Genomic DNA, 17,303 nt, shown 5'->3' with positions numbered 1-17,303 from the left:
TATTTGACAAGGTCTGCTTGTAAGGAATTCTCTGGGTCTCAATTTCTCCTCCTTAATCAGGATGGGATTCTCCTTCTCTTATAGATAGGATCTCTTTCACATGGGAATTTCATTTCTGCTTTTAAGGAGGGATTGCTATTTATTTTAAGTACCTTGAACTTAAAATGGTCAATATGCCAGAGACATATTTTAGCATAGTGGGTTGTGAATTCCTTCAGCAGCATTTCAGAAGTTTTGCTGCCAGGAATGCAGAGCCCAGTCACACTTCAGGCTCTTTGAAAGGCACAGGTCTGGGCATAGCAAAATGGGCAAGGGTTCTCTCTGGATCAGGGGATCCTGCTTTTGAGGGACTTTGCAGCATGACAGCCAAGGAGACAATAGGCTTTGCTGACAAAATGAAGTTCCATGGAAGCTAACTTGATGAATTTCAGAGTATAGCTGATATCACAGCAAAGGATCTACTCAGTTTGGCTAGACATTGTATGCTGTGCGTCTCTACTCTTTCTGGGAAAATCTGTCTGAAAAAGTTTTGCTGGCTGGTCTATAGTGTAACAAGGAACACGGTTTTCTGAGGTGTTCACCATCTACCTTGATGGTAGGAAGCTCAGGTAGTAGGAATTATGTGACAGGAAGTTCTAAAATGCTAAAAGCATGGACTTGGGAGTCAGAACACCTGGACTCCTGCCCTGTCCTGGCAGTTTCCAAGAGCTTGGTCTGGACAATCTACTTAATGTCTCTAGTTCCCTACCTCAAGATTAGGGAGGGTACTGCTCACCTCAGATTTGCTGAAGATTAATAGAGGAGTATGGCAAACATTCAACAGCAGTCTGGGGTTTGGAAGGACTGTGGCCATGATCGTCTACTAAACACGGACGTTCTCATCTTTTCCATTTTGATTCCAACGCTGCCTTATTTGGAAGTGACTGCCCTTCTGACATGATAGAACATCACCCTCTAAGACCTAGCAGAGACTTCAGATAAGTACTTATTTCATACCTTTTGCTGGTTTGTCGGGTGAAGAACTAGGTGCTAAGGAGATAGATTCCCTTGTTCATTTATTATTTACTGACCCCAAACCCTACAAATCTAAACATTGGATCTCAGATCCCCAACTCTTCAGCTAGGGAATTCACATCTTGAGGACCAAGAGGTGGAAATCTCAAGTGGGTGACAAATGCTGAATTAGAAGATTCTGGCTATATTTTCACAAAAGATTACTTTTATAACCAGCTTGTATAATTTCAACTGAAAATAACAGCTTTTCTTATGGCACACCACCATTATTTCATGCTTGTTGCTCATGGTTTGTTTGGCGATATTTGGAGAGCAAACCCAACTAAGGTAACCTCAGACAATTACAATTTCCAGGAAACACTTCAGATTAATCCTCAGGCTGACTGGTAACAGTATGGGCTTTTTGTTTCCTATGTGTGGGATTGCAGTTGGGTTTGTGTGGACTCTACTGATAGGATGGCCTTGAAGTCATTATTGTAACCCCAGGAACTTTAAGGAACTTGGAGCAGAGGTCTTGCTCATTGCACATTCTTGGAATGGCAGTTCTGGTCATATTGGAGTCAGCCAAAGCAATCTGTTAATTTGTTCATTTCTTAAGCGTCCATTGAGCCTCTCTTGCCTGCCAAGCCCTCTGGAGGGTATACAATTAAATCAGATGAGAACTGTGCTCTCAGCCTAGAAGAGAAGGCAAGACAAGCCTAGTGTAGGGTAGAGAGAACTGGGGAACCCAGGAGAACACATAGAACTGATAACAAGCAGTTGGATTGGGCTGGGACAGTATTCACACTGTGCATCACTGTATACGTACCCAGCAATTTTCCCATAGCAGCTTACAAATTCTCACCTACACGGACTGTCAGTTTATGAGCAAATGTAGCTCAGAGATGTTATCAACTTGCCCCATGTCACCACAGAGCTTGTACATGACAATTTGAAACAAGGTTAACCTGTCCCCAATACAAAATCTCCTCCCAATTTTGTTTGGCTGATGTTAAAATGGAGTGTGGGCAGGGAGGCAGGGTGTGTTTGAGACATAGCAAGTGAGAAGTAGAAGGTGGCATGCCAGGCCCAGAAGGACCCTCCGTGCCAGCTGGAATTTGGGCTTTAACTTGTATGCACTGGGAGCCATTCTTATTTGTTCTGGTCATTCTTTTTCCACAGAGGATAAGACCACTGGAGGCAGGGAGAAGGGTTCAGAGGCTGCAGCAGAGATTTGAGCTGGATGGGGAGCCAGGAACAAATGTGCTTTTCTGCACCATGAGGCCTGGGTTGGGGCTGGGGTGAGTGCAGCTAATTATTGAAGGGGCTCTACACATATGCCATTTTGGCATGTTATTTTGAGAAGGCACTTGAGGAAAAGATGTAGGAAAGCTTTCTGACCACCCACCCCCTCCTGCCCAAAAGATGGTCTCAAAAAATATTCTCTTCCTAGCACAGAATGGGCACCTTTCTCAAGAAAATTTCGTCCCCTGAGACTGGGAGACAACACTAGTCTGGGCCTGAACAAACCAACCTACTAAAGTAACCCTTCCCCCTCCCTCTCTGTTTGCCCATGCATTTCCTAGCCCATCCCCCAACTTACTGCCCCCAGGCTGAGCCACACTGGCCACATCTCTACAGTTTATCACTCTGGGTGTAGGACAGTATAAAAGCTTTGGGGACTAATAGCTTCTTGGAGTCTTGTTTTCCTTCTGAAAACTCCAGTGTAGACTTAAGAATATTAAATTCATAGGTTTTCCTCCTGTTCATCTGTCTTCTAGCAGCTTAATTCCTAGAAGCCAACAGGGTAGGAGGTTTTTCCTCCCATACTGGGGAACAGACATCAGGTAGGTCTTCATTTCTGGTTTGCTAATGGTTATTACAGTCCCCTTTTTGTTGGCAGAGGCCTGTAAGCAGTAGGAAGTTGAACAAGCAGACCCTTCTTTGCCCAGCATTTACTCAATGCATGACATTCACACACGTGAATGACACACTCATGTAAGCAATGGGCCTTCACCTTACGTTCATCCCAAATTCAGGATGGTGGGAAAATGCAGGAATGTGCAGTTTCCATGGAGGCAAAGTTGATGGGCTGCCAGAGAATTCCTAGACCGCTCTGAGCAAAGATCCAGCCAGTGGAGTCATTGGATCTATGCTGATAGGCACTAGAACGTTCACTCCTCGGCCCTGGGGTCTGAGGCTCAGAAGAGTCAAATAATGTGTTCAAGTACACACAGCTAGTAAGAAACTGAGCCAGGATCGATTGTTCCAGCTCTATCACTGCCTTTCTGTAAGTTTGGAATTATTCTTCAAAGGATTTCTATGGGAACTAAATAATGAATAGAATTCCTAGTTTAGAAGCTAGCACCTAGCAGGTGCCTGGAGCACAGGAACATACCTTTCTTTACTGCAGAAGTACACATAGCTTCCTAATCACAGAATGTTAGAATCAATGATATATCAGAGCAATCTTATAACCCAACTTCCTTGCTGTACAAGAAACAGAATCAGATGGGGTTTGGGGGCTGCTCTGGTGGGAGTTAGGTATTGACCCAACTAGGGCTAACCCTCCCATCTCCTGACCCAGGACCCTTTGTTATTTCTACACCACGCTCCCCCTGCTTCGGGCTTTCACCCACCTCCTGCCGCACAGGGCAGCTCTCCAGCCTTTGCTTCCTTCTCTTTTCCCCTTCCTCTCTTCGGTCTCTTGTCTCCTACATTTATTCACTCACTCAGTCACTTAATGTTTAGTGACTGAGTCAATGTTTGCGGTGTGCGAGGCACTCTGTTGGCACTAGAGATGCAACTGTGTGACAGTTTGGGTTTTTGTATGACATTGTGGTATTTCATACATCCTGGAGTTTGAATAATTTTAGATGTGGTATCTTCTCTGTGTTGGCCTCAGACTTCATCATTCCCTCTGGTTCCCCCTCCTGATTCAAACCCCTGCAGGCTTTTCAGCTGATGAGCACGGTCTTCTCCTCCCTTCCCCTGCAGACAGTAGGAATCCCATACAAGGGAACCAGAGCTCCTTGGGGAAATAGGAAATCACAGGTCTGGACAAGGAGATATTCAAGAGGAGCCTGGGGCAGTTTGATAGCTTCCTTGAATTCTGGTACAAAGAATAATGGGCCTTATCAAAGGGATGTAAGAGCCAATATGAAGGAGCTCCTGTTGACAAAAGATGGAAACTTTTTGTAAAATGATCTTATAAACTATGAACACCCAATAATTATGAACTTATGCACACATGAGATCAAGAATCATTTGATTCCAGAACATTAACACTTGTGAGAAAAAAGTGTTAAGCATAATTCCCACCATTCCTGAACTTGTATTTCAAGGTAAGCAAATAGTGCTAGTTGAAGATTGTGAATCATATTGAAAGGAGTGGCATAATCAGATTAAATAAGAATCATCCATTGATGAAACCATTAGATGTTTTAATAAGGCAGCTTATAATGGAGGAATCAGATTCACCTGCATCTCTGATCAGTCCACTTAGTAATCCTCAGGTACTACCACTTGCCTCTTGATGTGTTGCACGTGAAGCACATAGAAGCAGTTATGAAGTGTTTATGCCAAAACATTCATTATACTGTTTAACAGAACCAAAGTTCAGCAAATAAGGCACAAGCAGAATTTGACGAATGGGCTGTGTGTGTATGGCCTTCACACAAAGAATGGTTTTATTTACAACCCTTAAATCTAAGAACCAAAGGATGTGTTGAGAGACCATATGTGACCTCCAAAGCCTGAAACATTTGCTATCTAGCCCTTTAGAGAAAAGGGATGTTCCCCAGGTATCCGGGAAAATTCAGGGTTGCCGATTAGAGGAGGATAGCACATAGATTCAAGCAGGCCAACCCAGAATGTGGAACAAGGTTATTTTACCAATTTTCTGTAACAGGAGGTAGAAAGAAAAATCGGGATGAGGAGCTGGATGGCTGGGGACAAAACATTCGAAGGATACAGCATTGTTATAGGCGGGCATTTGGTTCCCAACCTAAAATAAATACTTTTGACAATAGGAAAATGTAAGGGTGCTTCATTTTGTAGCCAATTACATGGCACATTGAAAACGAAGCATTTTTTTTTAGAGTTATGTAATGAGAAAGTGACATATTTGGAATTTGCTTCAGAATACTTCAGTGAAGAAATAAAAGGGAAAAGAAAAACAAGGGCTGATGAAGTGTATGTGACAAAAAAATACTGATTGTTGAATCCGGGAGATTTTTATTACAAAAACTCCCAAACTTTAAAGGCCAAGTAGTATGATTGTGCTTGAGTCTAACAAATCAGTGCTGAGATGATTTTATAGATCTCTTCGGGCCATAGGATGCCCAATATCTTATTAAACATTTCTGAGTGTGGTGGTGGGGGGGGTGGGGTTCTAGAAGAGATTAGCATTTGAACTGGTAGGTGGAGTAAAGACTTTGCCAACTATCCTGTCATCCTCCACAATTTGTTCGTTGGGTGGCCAACTAACCATGGTGACAGGGATGAAAGTTATGCATGGGCCAAATAGCACAGATTCCCATCTACCAAGGTTGATTTAACCATCTCGAACTTGACTGACCAGCCTTCTGGCAACAGGGACCAAACCTTAATCCTGGAATGGTACCCATTACTCTTGGAGACCAACTTGGAGGTAAGCAGGGTCTATGGAGCTCATTCTACCCTAAAAGGGCAGTGGCTTATGTCTGATCCTCTAGATGTTCTGGGTTTGCCTTTCTTATGGGTCTTAGCCACGGTTACTCTCCAAGGCCTTACTGATCATATGATCCACTAGCCTGGACCTTACACAATACCTCAGTAGATCAGGGTCCCTACTTTACATGACAGGAGGACAGTGATCAGGAGTATACAAGTTGTAGGCCATACTGGGAGACCCATGCGCTGCCCTCCTGATGAAGCCTGAATAGCCATGAAGGGGAAAGCTTTAGGGGAGCTCAGACCCAGCCTCCAGAATGTAGTAGATGCACTGAATCATATGTGACAGCTATTCCCAGACCTGTAGGTTTTCCCCTACTGGGGACACAGAAGGGTAGAAGCCAGTGTGTCCTCACTTATTCCCAATGTCTGACTTGGCACCTTTGCGTTTACTGCCCTAGTAAGTCTGGGCCTTGCAGGATAAGATGTTCTGATCCCCTCGCCCCAGTGGTGAGGAATTTCACTGTGAGGAGGCCAAGCAAGCTTTAGCTTTTGGGAACCTCGGGTTGCTGGTGTCCAGAGACCAGCAGACAAGAAGGGCTGCTGTCTTGGTCAGAGTAATTAGTCCCAATCATCAGGAGACGGGATGGTCTTGTATAAAAGGAGCAGGAAGGAATAGGGTGGCACCCAAGTAGCCCATTAGGCTACTTCTCAGAGCTCCTTTGCTTAGTGGTGATGGCAAATGGTAAGTGCAAATGGATTCAGTGCCTCAGGGATGAGAGCCTGGACCCAGCAGAGATGCCCGGTTTTGTGGACTCAAAACCGTTCTCTGGTGGGGATATGTTTCATCCTACTTATCTCCCTTTTCTCAGTTTCTTCCAGGAAGACAGGCCTGTGGGATTCTGAAACAGCCACCCCTGGATCTGTGTAGAGACCACTCCAGGTGTCCTGTCACCATCACATTGCCCCCACCTGCTCACGTGGCAGGTGGTGTGCAAGGGCTTTCCATGTTACGTGGCAACCCCTGCTTGCTTCCCTCTTCCTGCCAGTGATGGTCCTTGGGGCCCTTTCTTATCAAGTGCCTACATACTACATTGGGTTTGCTTCATGGAGAACCTACCTGAAGCCGCTTGTATCTGATATTCCCAGAATATTCCTGCAGAATATTTCACATTCCTGCAGAACATGATCATGTGCCCACCATTCTGATTTATGGCCACACTTCAGGGAACAAATGGTTTAAGGTAGTTGCATTATAATTCCCCCTCCCATCTCAGAAATTACTTGTAAGAACATAATTCCCCTCCGATGCAGCTTTGAGCTCTGTCTCCTCCTAAAGTCCGTTAGTGTTCAGCTAGAAGAGCTGCAGTAAAAACCAGTTCCATCTGAATATCACAAAAAGGGTCTTGTTTTCTGTTTGTTGAGTGACTGTTAGCCAATAAACATTTGTGTAGAATTTTACAAGTCAAATCTGATTAATGAGTTCTTTCCTTGGTCCATACAAAAATCCAGGGAGGGGCACCTGGGTGGCTCAGTCGGTTAAGCTTCTGACTTCAGCTCAGGTCATGATCTCACAGTTCGTGGGTTCGAGCCCCACATCAGGCTCTGTGCTGACAGCTCAGAGCCTGGAGCCCACTTCGGATTCTCTCTCTCTCTCTCTCTCTCTCTCTCTCTCTCTCTCTCTGCTCCTCCCCCAGCTCATGCTCTCCCTTTCAAAATAAATAAAAACATTAAAAAAATTTTTTTAATCCAGGGAGGCCAGTTTTTCTTCCAATCTCCTCTTACAGATGAGGAACTTACAGCTCATGTTCTCCTGTTCCACCTGTTTCCTTCCCCACCTCCTGCCATCCCACAATTCCTGCAAAATAACCACGATGCAAACTCTAAATCCCAACTTGATCCTTCGTGCACTATTGTGCCTATCACCACACTGTTCGTATGTTGGCATGTTAAGAGATACATTAATGGATTATCCACTTCAAGATTCTGGACCTCAACTAAAATAATTGCATGTAAAATTTGCACACTGTAGAGCAATACGCAATTGAATGGACAATAATGAACCCTGAAAATACAGTGACATTCCTAAGCATTCTGGAATTCCTAAGTATTTTAGGTTTTCAAGGTAATGGGGAAATATGGTATGATATTGTACTCAGTGGGTGGCAAAATGCGGTGCTGCATTTGAGTGCAAGGAAAGGACTTGCATCTGGATTCACATATGGGCATGTTAGCAAAGATTCAGCACCAAAGGTTGGAGGACAGCTCAGAAGCAGACAGGAAGCCTGGAACAATACAGTCCAGCTAACCTGAGATGGCTGGGACCAGAGGAGCTTCACTCAGTGACCTTCAACTGAACTCCAGTGTGACCCTGACTCAGACTAGTTCCTGGCACATGCTGAAAATAAAGAAGAGGCTGCTTCTGATGGTTTCTGGAAGCATACAGGGTAGATTTTATAAATAGTCTGTCTGCTGAAAAACTTCAGCTCAGGCAGGAGGACTGAAGGATGTTAGCGGCCTCCTTCCCTCCCCCAGTTCACCTCTGGGGTGTCATGATTGGTTCTCCTAGGTTTCTCAGTGCTGGGTTTTATATTGCAATCCTAAAAATAGCTCTTAAACCTGAAGATTCAGGATACATCAGCAAGCTTGTCAGGATTTTAATGTACTCCACCCCTTAACGGACCCAGGGAAGGTGGTGGTAAATCCAAAAATAGAGGTTTTGTTTGAAGCCATGTGGCAGTGGCTAGATTCCTTGTTACTGCTGTTGTGTGTGCACGCATCTGCGTGCACACATGAGGGGAGTTAGTGATTTGTGGGAAATCCATTATCTAGGTCCTGAGTTAGGAGATTATAGGGGACGCATTGCAGAGCAGATACTGCTTTCTGGTCTTCACTGGCCTCTTGGGTGCCTTCCTGGCCTTGGCTGATTTCACTTTTTTGGGATTCTTGGCCTTTTTGGTTCCTGAAGTTGCTAAAGGCTTCTACGCCTTCTTTGGGGTCTTCTTGGCACTCTTCTTGGGGGTACTTGCCCCCATGGCCTTCTTGGGGTTGGCCATGCCTGCCATCTTGGCTTTAGGCTTGGCTTTCCCTGAGGCCACCTTGTTGAGCTTGAATGAACCCAAGGCACCAGTGCCCTTGGTCTGAATCAGGGTGCCCTTGCTCACCAGCCTCTTGAGGCCCAGCTTGATGCTGCTGTTTTTCTCTGGGTCATTGCTGGTGGCCGCCAACACCTTCTTGAGCATAACTAGGGACACATCACTGCACTCCCTGGAGGCAGTGACAGCCTTGCACTTGGTGACACCTGCAGACTTGTGGGCCTTTTCATGAGCATCTTCTCAGCAGGGGTCAGAGTGGCAGGTGCAGCAGGGCACAGAGACACTAGCTGGGACTTGGCCCCTAGATATATATTAGCTAGATACCAGTCCACTGTTTCCAGCAAAGCCAGAAAGCAGTGGTCTGCTTTGCAATGCAGTCCTTATAATCTATCCCAGGACATAGCTATGATTTCCCACAGTGATGGTATTTTGTATTTAACACACTTTCTTCCATCTATTGCCTTTCACCTCACTCTTATACAAATACATGTGTCATCAAGAATAGGCAGGGATGGGAGTGTGGGGTGGGGGACACTTTCTGGGGTAGCCATTAAAATACATATTAGAAAGGACCGTGTTAACTCTGAGAAGAAAAAAAGCTGGATGGTCACAACACGTATAGGAAACAGATACCTTATGGCTCATCTATTCAAATCCCCTTCAGTTTTACAGGCAGAAAGACTAAGGCACAAGTCAAGGTGATTTACCCGAGGCTACCCAGCAGAGATCTTTGAAGTGTAGAAAAGACAAGAGACTTGCTCAGTTTCATCATCTCTGAAATGGAACAAGGACCTTTCTCAGGGTGGGAGAGGGAAGAGGCCAATACATAGCAATGGACTGGATTCTGAGAACAGAAAATCCCCCATAGTCAAAGGGCAGATGCTGTGTGCAGCTGGGGCAATGTACTTTTGGGTTCTGTGTGCATGGAGCTGAAAGCCATGCAGTGGCTGAAACAAAATAGGCCAAGAGGATGGGACATCCTCCTCAAAGTGAGGAGACTTTCAACCTCCAGCCCCTATCAGCCACTGGCTATGGTCACTGAGGGAGATGGGAACTTCCAGGCACCTTCAGCTGTCTGGGTTGGAGTCAGAGCAAGCCCAGCAGCAGCCTGAGGTGTTGGCTTTGAGAAAGCACACCATATGTGGTAATTCACTTGGCTTCTGAAGGGATTATTCTGGGGCTACGATGATCCTTATGTCAGGACTCCTTACGTCTTTGAGAGTGGCACTCATCTCTTCCATTCTGCAACAGACGTTATCTGGACCATCCTGGCTGAGATGCATCCATTATATGCATTCCATTGGGCCTTTCCTACTATAATAGCTTCTATCCCACTGGTCAAAGAACTAGTGAGAATTTGGTCAGTTACCAACTATGTCCACCCTGATTGTACATTTAGGAACTGGAAAAGTGACTAGCAGATGGGGCAGTGGACCATTTCAGTTCTATTGTTGGTCAGAGCTGGTTCAGAACCCCATTTATCACTTGATCTCTAAGTTCATACTACTCTGGGGTCCCAAAGTCTCCCCCCTCCCGACCCCGCAGTGAATCAACTTAGTTCACATTTATATCCAAAATCCCTATATGCAGGTGTTCTTTCCGCGTCCAGTCCTTTGAGGAAATAACCAAAGGATCCTTAAAGGAAAAAATCACTACTACAGTTGTTTCCGGTGTTATTTGGATCACTCCAGGTGTTATGACATTGCTAGGTCCATTCTCAAGGTGAGCTTTCTTCTATTTTGATAGATAAGCCCTCAGATTGAACTGGCTCAGTTCTGAAAATTGCAAGAGTGGTGAAGACTTTCTATTAGCCTTTGGCTCATCCTCCCTTTCTGTGTGTGTATGTACACACGTATTTTCACATACATATACATAGTTCCTTTGTCGGCTGCCTGTTCATCTTGTCCTTATGGGGTATGGGATTCCGGGGGGTAAGACTTTTGGTTATCCCTGTGATCTCACCACCTAATGTAACGATCATATAAGCCTGGGCTTTGATAGCTGGCTGTGGCCCGTCCCATGTCCTCTGCTACTCTATAGCCCACCAACCCACTGACACTAGGAGACACAGATCTGTAACAGCACTTCCTAATATCCCCCTCCATCTCAAGATGGCCACTACCACTGAGTTTCAACAAAGTCAATGCCTTCCTCCAGCAGGTTTAATTGAAAACAGCATCTTCTGGGCCCCTCTAGGAACTGATCAGTTGATGAGGTTACTAATCTCACACAGTTCTGTTCTAGTGCACCTTCTTGCCTGAGCCCTTGACCACTTGAGACCAAGACAGTTCTAGCATCTCCACCTCATTCCACTTGAGACTTTCCCCCCCCATCACTTACAGAACCTCTCCCAATGGTGGTAAGGTTGTCCCCAAGGGCCCTCACCTAGGCATTGAATCCCAAGCCATGGGAGAATGTTCTAGGTCAACATTCATTCTTCCTTACTTTTTCATCTTTTTCTGATCCAGCAGCACCCAGATCTATTCCTAGATTTAATTTCCCAGTTCCCAGTAATACCTTTGGGCCAGTTGTTGCAGCTGCTTTGATGAATCTGTGAACATTGTTACCATTACCCCTAATTGGGTCATGAGACTTGACCCTAGTTATTGGTCTCAAGTCCAAGAGCAGAGATAGGTTAGATAGCTCACAGGGCAGATCTTGTGCTCACAAGTATCTGCCTCAGTTGAACTTCCGCATAGACCATCAATAAATGGAGGGGGGCTGAGGTCTTCCAGAGCAAAGGTGAGTTTTGCGGGCCCAGAGTTCAGGAGATCCAGGTTGTGAAAAGTACCATGTGATGGGGATCTCGTGGGTGGATGCACAACTATCCTGTGTCAGGATGCCGTTCCTTCTCTAGAAGAGCCTTGGCTTGAACATAGTTAACTTTCCCAGGCTGAGAATACAGCCTTCTCTTAAATTGTTATTCTTATAATTATATCCTGTGGTTCATCTGCAGCTTGGTTACAAGAAATGAGGCTCTCTTTAGAGGAGGGCATGAAGTTTTGAATTTTCACATTATACCTTAAATTCACTGTTGGCTGACTTGAGCCCTTGGTTTTTTCTTAGGTCTCTATTTTGCCCTACAGTCCTTGTAACTACTTCTCCCTGTATCTTCTAAATGCAGGACTAATGAACAAGCAGAGAAACCATTCCACTTCTAGCTCACCCCCAATTCCCCACAGAGAAGAGCTTTAATTGTAGTGCCACCATAGCAGAAGCTTCCCACACTCCATTTACCACCACTGATGGGTCTGTTGACCACCTGGACAATGATTGATCTGACTCATGAGATCTACCCTTTCAATGTGCTTCCAGTACCTTCTATCACGTTTCCTGTGATGAAGGCATGTGTAAAAGTAGTTCATTAAGCATGCAAGATAAATTGATAATGAGTGGAGGATATAGACCAGGAAAGGGGAAGAATCCAAACAAGGATGAAATTTCAGCTAAGATCCTGTAGTTAGACCCAAGTTCATCTGCCTCACATGCAGCAAAGCCCAGAGCAGCTTTGAAAAGGGTTTATTTGAGAGGCAGCCAAGTGAGGAGATCTAGAGGGGAGAGCGAGGCTCCAGTGTGCTTTCCTGAGGGAAGAGGGTCAGGGAAATTCCGAAGGCAAAGGAGGAGGGTCAGAGAAATTTAGAGGCAAAAGATAAAAGATCTGGGTAAGAAGTTGCACTGTAGTTTAGTCCTACTGACCCTTTAGTTACCAGTTTTAGTCCCATGGAGGGTCACATCTGTCGATCACACAGAGGAACTCTGGAGTGTCACTTCTCAGACTTGCACCTCAGGCTCTATTCCTGTACCCATTAGTCAACTGGGTACACTAAGGCCAACTGGTACAGGGTTGGGGGAGGGTATAAACACACAGGCACTTTCCATTCTGGGAAAAGTGGCCCCATCAGACCAAAACTATTTCAAGGAAAGCTGTAACTGCACTTCAGAGAAAGCTAAAGCATGGGATGAGGCAACTATATAGCATATACCCTGCCAGGGTTTTTTCTTTTATATGCCTTGAGGAAATCCAATGACAGACTCAGGTCAGCTCTGCTACACTTAAGGCAAGCTTTAAAAGACCTTTAAAAAATAAAGATCACCTTTAATTTTTGAGCAGTTTCATATTTAAAGAATTATTGCAGAGAAGGTACAGAGAGTTCCCATGTATCCTGCATCTATCTTCCCTTAACATCTATCGGCAGAGTGCTTACCACAATTAGTGAATAGACAGGTTATTATCTAAAGTTCATCCTTTAGTGAAAAGAGGGTATCTGGATAACAACCTTTCTCTTCTCTTCCAGGATCCCATTCAAGATGCCACATTACATTATGCAGTCATGGCTCCCTAGGCTCCTCTCAGCTCTCACAAGTTCTCAGGTTTTCCCTGTTTTTCTGTGACTTTGCCAGTCTTGAGGATTGATGGTTGAGTCATTTGGGAGAATATTCCTTTGTTAGGATTTCTGATATTGTCTTCATTATCAGACTGGTGTGTTAGATTCGGGGAAGAAGTTCAAGAGTGACATTCCCCTAGTTTATCAAGGGTACCTGTGGTCAATATGACTTGTCCCTAGTGACGTTAACCTCTATCACCTGGCTAGAGAAAGGATTTGTCAGGTTTCCCACTGTAAAAATCATGCTTTCATACGGTTCTCTTTGCTAAGAAAGTTGCAACCCTAAATTGAGTAGAGATTCTGGTCTACTTCCTTAATGGTGGATACCTAAACAGATCACTTATTCTTTGGCGTGAGAAACTGGCCTGCCACTCCAACTAGTTTGTGTTCAGTTTTTTTCCTTGCATCCATATGGACTCAGCTTATAGCCCAAAGTATATAATGCCAGTTACTACTTTCCCCCCTCAAATTCTTCTACTTTTGGCCATTGAGGCCTCTTAAGTTGGCTGTGTCCTTTTAATATGTTCCTGTCATTGTGGGATTTGTTTTTTGCTTGTTTACATTGAGCACTTTCTTACTTTATAACTTGTAAAACGCTCCAGGTTCATCTTGTGTATTGTCCTGGAGTCAGCTATTTTTCCAAGAAGCCCTGGGCCCTCTTACTGGGGAATATTAGGCCAGAAGCACCCCAGCACCCAGATCTTCACTTCCGAGTGTCCTTGCTTCTAGGCCCTTCCAGCTGACAGAGCAGGAAGACATGCATATGTATACACACTCATGTAGACATCTATACATATACTCATATGTATGTCATATACATCTATAGACAGGTCTTACCATCTGCATATGTTAAGAGGAAAATGAGCCCATAAGAGGAATATGAGCCCATCCAAGTCTAATCCTTCCTCCATGGATCATTCTAGGCTCCTCCCCTTGCCTATCTGTAGCCTACATTAGTGAGAAATCTGGCCTCCAATTGCCATCTGTTTACACGATCGTTCAGTTTCAGCACACATATGCCATGACTTCAGAATTGTTACCCTGGGTGTCTCATGGGAAACAATTCTATCAACTAGAGTACAGTGCTTATGTGCATTTCCTTCTGCCTTTAGTCCTACAATCTCAACTCTTATTTGAGACAGAGAGAGAGACAGAGCATGAACAGGGGAGGGTCAGAGAGAGGGAGACACAGAATTGGAAGTAGGCTCCAGGCTCTGAGCTATCAGCACAGAGCCCGATGCGGGGCTCGAACTCACACACCACGAGACCATGACCTGAGCCGAAGTTGGACGCTTAACCGACTGAGCCACCCAGGTACTCCTCCACTCATTTTCAATTGCTTAGTTTGGTTTTTATTCCCCTGCCCCTTTAAGTGAAGTTGTTTCACACATTAGTACATTTCCATTCTTGTCACATTAGGTGTTCAATCCTGGGATCTCCCAGACTCAACACTAAGTTGTGTAGGTTTAGTCATTGTGCCTCAAAATTCTTTGGGGTTTCACAAATGCTTGAGGTCTTATCCTACAGAAGAGACTCACTACCCTTCAATACCCCCTAGTCAATGCCCACCTCGCCAGCATGTATCTTTTTCAGACTGGCTTCTTTCACATAGTGTTATGCATTGAAGATACCTCCAGGTCTTTCTTGTGGCTTGATGCTTTTTAATAATCGAATACTCTAAGGTATTTGGTTTTTTTTGTTTTTTTTTTTTAATTTTAACATTTATTTATTCTTGAGACAGAAAGAGCATGAACAGGGGAGGTTCAGAGAAAGAAGGGGACACAGAATCCGAAACAGGCTCCAGGCTCTGACCTGTCAGCACAGAGCCCGATGCGGGGCTCAAACCCACAGACCACGAGATCATGACCTGAGCCGAAGTCAGACGCTTAACCGACTGAGCCGCCCAGGCGCCCCTACTCTAAGGTATTTGATCCAATTTGTTTTTTATTCACCCACTGAAGTATATTTTGTTTACAGTTTTTGTGATTATGCATTGTTGGGTTCAATTCACTCATTTTACCGAGAGGTTTTGTATCTATGTGTGTGAGAAAAATCATATTAAGGGAGAACTGTAGTCCATTACCTGATATCATGTGTCCAGTAATTCTAGAATTATAGCGTAAGTTAAAGGTTACCTCTGCTTCTGATTTCTGGAATTCACTCATGAATTCTTGTCCCTTTTACCTTTAAACACTTGATAGAATTTAAAGTCATCTGGGTCTGGTATTTAACTTTTAGTTTGTTTTATTTCATCTATTCCTTGTCTATGTTTTGGTAGTTTCTATCTTTCAGTGAATTTGGTCAAGTTCATCTAAATCAAAATCGTGAGCCTAGCATCATAAATAGTATTATTCTTTTAGTGTCCATGGGATCAAGTGATGACCCCTCTTTCATTTGATATTGGTAATTTGTGTCTCTCACTATCCTGGATAGAGATTTGTTGCTTTTCTGAACTTCTAGGAATCTTTTGGTTTCAAGTTATAGTTTTCCTAATTTTGTTCATGATTTTTTCTGATTTTAAGACCTTTTTAGCTTTTTGTTCTTATTCCTCTGATTTGCTAACATAGAAGTTCAGATTATTGACTTTAGGCCTTTATTTTTTTCTGTTCCTTTAATGCTATATGTTCCAACCCCCAACAGGGTTTTCACCTCATTCCACAAGTTTTGATAAGTAGAATGTTTGGTTCAAAATACAGTATTTAAATACGGAGACGTCTTTGAGCCAGGTGTTACTTAGAAAATTTCAGTATCTCCAAATTGATACTTCTACACGTCTATTGATTTCTAGTTAAGATCCATGCACAGTGCAGAGCCCAACATGGGGCTGAAACCCATGACCCTGAGGTCAAGATATGAGCAGAGATTCAAGAGCTGGATGCTTAACAAGCTGAGCCACCCAGGCTCCCCATAAGCTTATTAGGGCTTCTTGAAGAATTGGCCTCTTTATTATTGGATAAAGATTGGACGTTGCATAGTTTGACCAAGCAAATTTCACACTAAGGAGAACAAAGCTATTCCCACTTTATTTTGAGAAAGAGAAAACATGAGTCAGGGAGGGACAGAATCTCAAGCAGGCTCTACACCATCAGCAGAGTTCATGATGGGGCTCAAACCCACAAACCAGATCATGGCCTGAGCCAAAGTTCGATGCTTAACTGAGCTAACCAGGCACCCCTAATTCCCACTTTCTCTTGATTGGTGTTAACATGGTAGGTCTTTGTCCATCTCTTTATATATTTTTTGAAAGTATTAGAGACAAAGTGGGGGATGGGCAGAGAATCCCAAGCAGGCTCCACGCTGTCACAGCACAGCTCAATGTGGGACTCAAATCTGCCAACCATGAGATCATGACCTGAGGTGAAATCAAGAGTCAGATGATTAACAAACTAAGCCCCCCAGGTGCCCCATCCCTTGAGTTTTAAGCCTGTCAGAAATTCAATGGGTTAAAAAAAAGATCAACTATAGGTGGTCTACAAGACACATTTTAAATATAGTTTTAATTGGTATATTTAGGTCATTTATAAAGACATTACATTTTGATGTGCCAGTCTTCTCAGGCTGCCATAACAAGACATCATAGAATGGGTCAGTTAAACAAGTTTTCTCACAGTTCTGGAGGCTGTGGAGTCCAAAAACAAGGCACCCACTGCTGTGGCCCTTAGCAAGAATGTGGCTGTCTGCAGACCAGGTAGAGATCCTTCATCGTGTCCTCGTATGACAGTAAGAGCAAGTCTAAGAAAGCCGATCCTATTGGATCAGGGCCCCATCTCTACGAGACCATGGAACCTTAATTTCTTCCTTCGAAGCCCTGTCTGAATACAGCTGTTTTGTACCTCTTTAAGACTCCTATGTTAAATCCCTGATCCCAACCATTCAGCCCATAACAAAGCCCTTACTTTATTAATCCTAGTTATTATAAGCTCTTCTACAATCGTAACATGTCTGTCCTGAGTCTAAATCTGATGTTGGTTTGGTCTTTTCAGACTATTTTTGGCCTCACTTTTATTTTGGTTATTATAGTGAAAAGCCAGATATGTTCTATCAGGTAACAAGACCAGAGGAAGTTTATCTGTAGTTTGAGAGTTTAGGTTAACCTGGCTAGGGTTTGGACTATGTTTAGTGTTGGACTTTGGCACTCATTCTTCATAGAGAGTCATCAGGGACCATAAGGACACTG

At 44.0% G+C, this 17,303-nt stretch overlaps 1 pseudogene; it reads right to left on the bottom strand.

The window, feature by feature from the left end:
- Positions 1-259: 259 nt before the first annotated feature.
- LOC125156223 (histone H1.4-like) overlaps positions 260-17,303 on the bottom strand; it is a 90,377-nt pseudogene continuing 73,333 nt past the window's right edge.

The sequence above is a fragment of the Prionailurus viverrinus genome, chromosome F2, assembly GCF_022837055.1.
Source record: "Prionailurus viverrinus isolate Anna chromosome F2, UM_Priviv_1.0, whole genome shotgun sequence".
NCBI classification, from domain to species: domain Eukaryota; kingdom Metazoa; phylum Chordata; class Mammalia; order Carnivora; family Felidae; genus Prionailurus; species Prionailurus viverrinus.
Note: the sequence above shows the minus strand (reverse complement) of the source record. Positions and strands in the feature narration are given on the sequence as shown.